This window comes from Canis lupus, chromosome 16 (assembly GCF_003254725.2).
Source record: "Canis lupus dingo isolate Sandy chromosome 16, ASM325472v2, whole genome shotgun sequence".
In the NCBI taxonomy this organism is placed as follows: domain Eukaryota; kingdom Metazoa; phylum Chordata; class Mammalia; order Carnivora; family Canidae; genus Canis; species Canis lupus.
Genome location: NC_064258.1, coordinates 8,645,817 through 8,653,674, shown reverse-complemented (window position 1 = coordinate 8,653,674; position 7,858 = coordinate 8,645,817).

The following is a 7,858-nucleotide window of genomic DNA, read 5'->3' as shown; positions in this document are numbered from 1 at the left end:
CAATTTAAAAGCAGGTGTGGCAGCCTGATGGTTGCTTCCCTCTGATACTCATTCTCTTCTTATTCCTTAGTAACAGAAGTCCAATTTTTTAAAAATTGTGATAACATTCACAACAAAATTCACCCCTTTAGAGCGTACCATTCAATATTTAGTACACTCGCAAGGTTGCACAACCCTCACCACTATATCCAGTTCCAGAACATTTTCATCACCCACAGGATTTATCTTACTCAGGGCAGCAATGCTGCCAGCTTCAAGACTTCATTTCTCAACTCCCGCTGCAGCTAGGTGTGCTTTGTGGCTGGGTTTAGTCAATGAACTGTGGGCGGAAGCTAAAGGGGCCCCCAGGGAAGGGCCTTACAAGGAAGTGGCACCTTTGTCTCTCCTGTTTCTTTCTTCTGCTGCCTTTAACATCAGCTGTTTTTCCAAGGGTTTAATGGAAGAGCTGGCCTGGTTGGGGTTTTTGCCCCTGGTGTGGGCAGTACAGGTCTTAACAGGGAGTTCTGCTGCAACTTGCTACGGATTAAATCAGATCCACACATGAAGACCAGCAGGTGTGGCTCTTTGGAGAGCCACCAGTATAACAGGCTGCCGGCCCTGCCCACAATCCTTGGTTGTCTCCTCTAGAGAACCATCTCTGATGTATTCCTATTTGACTTGATTTTTCCAACATAACCTATAATATAATCTGTCTCCAGGCAGCGTGAACTTTGACCACTAGAGCTCCCATCCGGAAGCTGCTAAGCCCATCCCTCAGAGGCAGGTGTGGCTGCCTGAGTAATAAGCTTAGACAGCACTCACTCTGCACCAGGCTTTGATAGAAGCCCTTGATGTAGATCAGCTCTTGTAATCCTTATAGTAACCCTACGAGGTTAGAATCGTTTCCTTTTTAGAGACTAGGAAACTGAGGCGCAGAGCTCATTTACCTCGTGGTGCGGCATTTTGTCCTAAAACAAAACACAGGACAAAAGGCCATATGGTGACATCCACGCAAATCCTCCTTCCACTTTGGTCCTCCCTGCCACCACCCCTGTTACCATAGCTCCACACAGAGACTGGGTGGCTTAACAACAGAAATTTATTTAACTGGTCCCCTACTGGCTGTTTCCAAACTTTTGCTGTTATAAACAACACTGCAACAAATATCACTGTGTATATATAATTTTGTCCATGCGTGTATCTGTTAGATGAATTACTAGAAGTGGGATTTCTGAGTCAAAGGGCATGTGCATCTGTAATTTTGATGGCTACTACTCTCCATAGAGATTGGACAGATCTGCTCTCCCACCAAGTGTTTGAGGCCACCTGTTTTGCTATTGCTTCATCAACACACCAACAAAATAGTGTCAGACTCTGCCAGACGGATAGGCAAACAAATAAATAACTCCACTGTACTCTAACTTGTCAGTTGTGTGTGATGAGTTAGATCGAGCATCTTTTTACCTGTTGGGGAGTCATGAGCCCAGGCTGGGGGACAGCCATGCCCTCGGGCCAGGCCTCAGGCACAAATACCCCATCTCTACCTCCAAAGTAGGAGCTGCTTCTCAAGGCACCAAGTCAGATGCTTCTTTCCAAATGGCAGGGCTGCCGGGGATGAGGCGCCAAAACCAAAATAGCATGCTTTCTTGTTTCTAGTTTTAATATTTTTTTCTAGTGCTAAAACAACATACAACCCTGGACAAAAAAGAACATGAAAGAAAATGTAGGGGCGCCTGGGTTCTCAGTTAAGCATCTGCCTTCAGCTTCAGGATCTCAAGGTCCTGGGATAAAGCTGCCCACACCACCCCCCAAGTCAGGCTCCCTGCCCATTGGAAAGTCTGCTTCTCCCTCTTTCTGCCCCTCCCCCCATTCGTGCACTCTCGTGCACTCTCTCAAATAAATAAATAAAATCTTTAAAAATGAAAGAAAGGGGCACCTGTGTGGCTTAGTCAGTTACGCGTCAGCCTTTGGCTTGGGTCATGATCCCGCGGTCTTCAGATCAAGCCCCACACCGGGCTCCCTGCTCAGCTCTTCCTGTGTTCTCTCTCTCTCTTTCTTTCTCTCTCTTTCTTTCTCTCTCTTAAATAAATAAATAAATCTTTTTGTGTAAAGTTTAAAAAAAAAGAAAATGCAAATGACCATAATTGCTTGACACAAAAATATATGAGCAGCTTGACCCAAAAATATATGAGCAACATTGTTGTGTTATTTCCCACCAGTTCATTTTTCTAAGTGTGTATTTGCTTTTCCTTTTGAAAATTGTATTTAATTTGACTCAAATACAGGTATATATTCTCACGAAAAAAAGCACAAACCAGCCTTACAAGGGGAAGAAATCTGATGCAAGTTACAACAGCATGGATAAACCTGGAGGACATTATGCAAAATGAAATAACCCAGTCACACACACAAAAAAAAGGCATAAATGGGGCAATTTACCTCTATGCGGTACTTAGAGTGGTCAGATTCACAGGAACAGAATAGAATGGTGGTTGCCAGGGGTGGCAGGAAGGGGGAATGGGGAGTTGCTGTTTAAAAAATATTAGAGTTTCAGATGTTCAAGATGGGAAGAGTTCTAGAGATGGTTGTACAACAGGGTGAATGTGCTTGATACTACTGAACTGTACACCTAAAAATGGTTAAGATGGCGACTTTATGTCACGTGTATTTTACCATGATTCACATTTTTTAATTTAAAAATAGATTTCCATTTTGTCCCTCCTTCAAAAAGACAGTAAACTCTCCACTTGATTCCATTATTCGCTAGATATGTATGCTTCCAGAACTTTTCCTGTGCACAGACATGCTTATGTGAACATATAAAAAATATACTGCTTTGTGGGTGACATAGGTGATGGGGAGTAAGGCGTGCACTTGTGACGAGCCCCAGGTGATGTATGGAAGTGCTGAATCACTATATTGCACACCTGAAACTAATATAGCGCTGTATATTACACTGGAATTAAAAACATAAAGTCATACAGCTCTGCAAAAAACCCCCACATATATATGTGTGTATATATATGCACAAACAAATATATATACACAACAATGTTGCTCATATATATATATATATCTTCATTTTGTGTGGGTGTGGTTGCAATTTTAACATTCATGCTGTTCTAGAACTTGTGTTTTTCACTAAATGAGGTGTCAGAGAGCTATTGCCTAATTAGTACACGGTACGTATAGTACATGTCAGCAGCTCAGTATGAAACCAGACTTCTGTTTTGTGGTGTTGTACTGCCAATTCCCTTTTATTGGAGATTTATAGCATCATCATTTTTTTTTTTTACCTAACAAACAATGCTCCAGGAACATCCTTAGGCATGCATCCTTGAGCACATGTGCAAGTGTTTCTCCGAGGATAAAGGCCAGGACGTGTGACTGCTGGGTTGATGGGTATGGACGTGGCAAATTTGACTAGATTATGCTGAGTGACCTTTCCAAAAGGGCTGTGCCAATTTATACTTCACTGAGGAGTGTTTGAGATTATCCACACCTCACCAGCACTTAATAATATATGCCTTTTATGGCATATATATAATAGGTTTTTTCCAATTTATTTTTAATAAACATATATAGTTATATATTTATGCATGTGTGTATACATACATATATATATGTTTTTAATATATGTTTTTAATGAAAAACAGCAGTTCCCTGCCCTCAGCTATCTTACCATCAGGATCTACTTCCCAGAGGCAACTATTGGCAACCTTCTGTTTTCTCTGGCAATTAATCTCCATATTTATGAACACTCTGCTTCTACTGCTATTTGTTAATTTATTATTTTTAGATAGTATTCATGGACTCTGGTGCAGAGTCCCTAACTCTCCCACAGGTACACCCATCACTTCCCCTCTCCCATCACCCCAACATAGCCCTAGGACACTTTTTGGGTGAACAGTCAGTATTTACGTTATAATGACTATGATGGGCCAAGTAAGCATTAATTAGCTCCATTGTTGTGCAACCCTCCGGTATCCCTAAAGTCAAGGATGGCTTCTTTTTTATTCACTTTGCCTTCCATTACCTATCATTAGTGTTCTCTAAAAGCTTTCACATCTCTGCCAAGAGCCTTTCTGTGATCTTTTCCATATGTTCAAGTACATGGGTCCCATCATCTTCCTGGAGCCCCTCAGGAGTGCTCCTTTGTCCTGCACTTGGAGCTGGCTAGGCTCTGACCTAATGCTCTACTATATCCGGGGACATCTCTTCACACCTTCCTGTGTTGAATACCTAGTCCCTCTTTTAGGGATCCCATCTCCTTCTCTCTCTCTCTCTCTCTGCCTCCCTCTTTTTTAAAATTTAATTTTTTAAAGTAATCTTTTCACCCACTGTGGGGCTCAGACTCACGACCCTAAGATCAAGGGTTACAACCACACTAACCAGATGCCCCTCCATCCTGCTTTTTAATTTTACTCCCTCCTTTTGATGACGCATATTCTCTAATAGTATCCTAATAAAAATCACTTGGGAGCATACTTGGAAAATGTGCTTCAGAGAAAAACTATGTATTGTTTGGAGCACGTCCTTTGGAGTTATGTGATTTTTTTAAGATTTTATTTATTCATTAATGAGAGACAGAGAGAGAGGCAGAGACACAGGCAGAGGGAGAAGCAGGCTCTACACAGGGAGCCCGACATGAGACTCAATCCCGGTTCTCCAGGATCACGCCCTGGCCAAAGGTGGCACTAAACCACTGAGCCACCCGGACCCCCCATGATTTTGATTCTATGGGGGCCCTGTGCCTTTTGCTGCCTTTGAGCTATTTTACAAGTCTGTAAATTGTAGATAAATAATAGCAATTGAAAAATAATTCATATCTATAAATATGCAAATAAATAATCCATGTCCCTCTCTCTACCCCATACAAAAGGTCAGTTTCATACCCATTTGTAAATTCATTTGAAAATTCCTCTATTCAAAAGAATTCCTTTATTCCATATAAATTTGTGCTTCTTTGGCTTATTTAAACTGGTTGTAACATCTTACTAGTTCCCTCATTAATAATAAGGTAAGTACAACATTTAACACATGTTCACTTTATATTTCTGAGAGTCATGATGATTTTACCTTTAAGAAAAATTATCCTTGGGGTGCCTGGGTGGCTCAGTCAGTGGACTGTCTCCCTTCGGCTCTGGTCATGATCTCAGGGTCCTGGGATCAAGCCCCATGTCAGGCTCCCAGCTCAGTGGAGAGCCTGCTTCTCCTTCTCTGCTATTCCCCCTGCTTGTGTGCTTTTTCTCTGTCTCATTCTGTCAAATAAGTAAATTAAAAAATCCTAAAAAAAAAAAAGAGAGAGAAAAGAAAAATTATCCTTTAACAGAAGTATTTTTTCAAGTCACATCTGAAAAACCCTTGTTTAAAAAAAAAATACCCTTGTTCTACCTTCATACTTGATTGATAGATTGGGTATAAAATTGTGGGTTAAAAACCTAGTACCAATAAAATAAAATTAAATTAAAAGCTAGTGCCCTTTTGACTCCTGTTTCTTTGCATATTTAACTACTTTCCAACATTCCCCCAACCCTGTTTTTTTTTTTTTTCTTTGTCTATGAGATTCAGAAATGTCATGATAATATACTTTGGTGAGGGTCTTTTGCATTCATGTTGCCATGCACTTCAGCAGACCATTTACATAGAGAGACACCTGCCCTTCAGGCCTGGGCATATTTTTATATTATTTCTTTGGTGATTTGTTCCTCTTATATTCCTCTCCTCTCTCTTCCTGGAATTCCTTATATTTGGATGCTGAATGCTTAGATTTGACTTTCTACTTCCCTCCTCTCCCTGATCCCCATTCTCACTGTTGTATTAATTTGTTTCCCTGTTTACTAATGAGGTTAAGTAGCTTTCCATATTTAATTGGCCACTTAGCTTCTCAATTATTCTTTTTCTATTAAATAGAATTTTAATGTAAAACAACTGAATATAAACCAATAACTTGTTAGTGTATCATTGCATTTCAAAGGATGCTCAACTTAGAGCAAGATTCATTTATGTCATCTAGGTAAAAATGGTGTCTTACTTGTCTTGCTAGCCACAGAATTCCCAACACTTTATACATGTTCTGGCATATAACAGTTGCTCAACATACCTTTGTTGACTAAATCTTTAATTTATAGATTACAACGTATCTTAATCCAGTTCTTCCCCCAGGGTTAAATAGTAAATGGTCTTTAATTTTTCATCCTGAAAAAATAAAAAATAATCTTTACTGACTACTTACTCTTTGTCCTGTTCTAAGCTCTTTAGGTGTGGCAACTAATTTCATCCTTCCAACAATCCAATGAGATAGGTACTATTCTTATCTGCATTTTGCAGGTCAGGAAATGTATCTGAAAGTTTAAGTGGCTGAACTGAGATTTGGCTCCAAAGACAACACTTTTAACCACCAGACTAGGTGCCTCTTTACTTGACTCAGCTCATATGCCAATTCTGATCTATTTATAGTAGCTGTCAGGCACATATTGTTGTGAAGAATTTGGGGGCAGCATCTCAGTTCCATCTCAGGTCCAAAATCTGCCTTGATTGATTAATGATGTCTGCTATAGGCACAGGAATGGACAGTCTGAGTTACCTTTTTTTTTTTTTTAATACTCTGCTTAATAATTCCTTGGAGAAAAAATACTATCTTTGGGGTTAAACATAGCTTTAGTGCTTTTGAAATTAGGGCATGTTGACATCCAAAGTGTTTAAAGGCTGCTTTGTTTCTTTGCTATAGCAAGAGAATTCTTTAACTGCCTGTTTATAATTTATCTGAGAAAAGCACTGGTAATTAAGCATCTGAGCACTCCTCTGATTCTCTCCCTTCTTCCTTTTCCTGTGGCAAAAACAGAAAAAATAATCACATTGCATCATGATACCAGTGGGCCTTATAAAAAGCCCCATGATGTTATTTTTCCGATCATTGGTTTCCTCAGCAGCCAGCATTTAAGCCATTCCAAATACCCTTCACATCAGATCGTTAGAAATGACCGTACAATTGGTCTCTTTACTAACCTTTCTCCATCCCAAACAGTTTTACAATGTGGCTGCAGCTGCAGGGCAGCCCAGCTCTTCCCAGAACATCCATTAAACAGAACTTAGCATAGCTTTAAAAGTGGTATAAAGTAATTTTCTCCAATCTCTACCCACTTTCCAAAGTGCATTTTTGTCTTACACTCAGAACCAGCATCCATGTGTTTAGGATAGTTCCATAAGGTATTCGATATTTGCTTTTGAATCCTTTAAAAAAATTTCTTCAGCTAAAAGAATATCCATTTATTGAGAATTCCAGGGATGGCTATTATCTCCTATAACTACAAGGCGGGGATCCAAACAGAGAGAAAAATCACACAGCTCTGATACCCCTGGCAGAGAAAATGGAAGAGGAAAGCTACCCCAGAGGTCAACTTCATAAAAGCCAACAAGATTTTGAAGGAGGCACAGTGAGAGGAGGTCCCAGGACACCAGGGGTGGGTGGGGGCTGCGCTCTCCTACCACTGGCTGCTGTGTCTGCATCAGGGGGAGCCCTCCTCCTGGAAGCTCCACAGGGGCAACAGCAGAGAACCAGGTGTGCCCAGCGTTGGACTTGCTGGGGCTACTTAGACCTTGGCCACTCTGAGGCAGACAGGGCTCTCTCTTAGCTAGTTCCAAAGCATCCCCCATCAGATCAAAGAAAGAAACTCTGGCTGCATACCACATGGGTGCTGCAGGTCAGCCATACTCCTACAGAGCTTTCTGAGGGACATGTGTACACTCAGCCCCATAAACGGCCCTTCCTCTTAAGCTTCTGGATCTAGAACCCTCCCTGTGAGGCAGCATAGCTTGCTGCACCCAAGAAGGAGGCCATCTCATCTTCTTGTTGACACTGCACCTGCTGGGGGGTGGC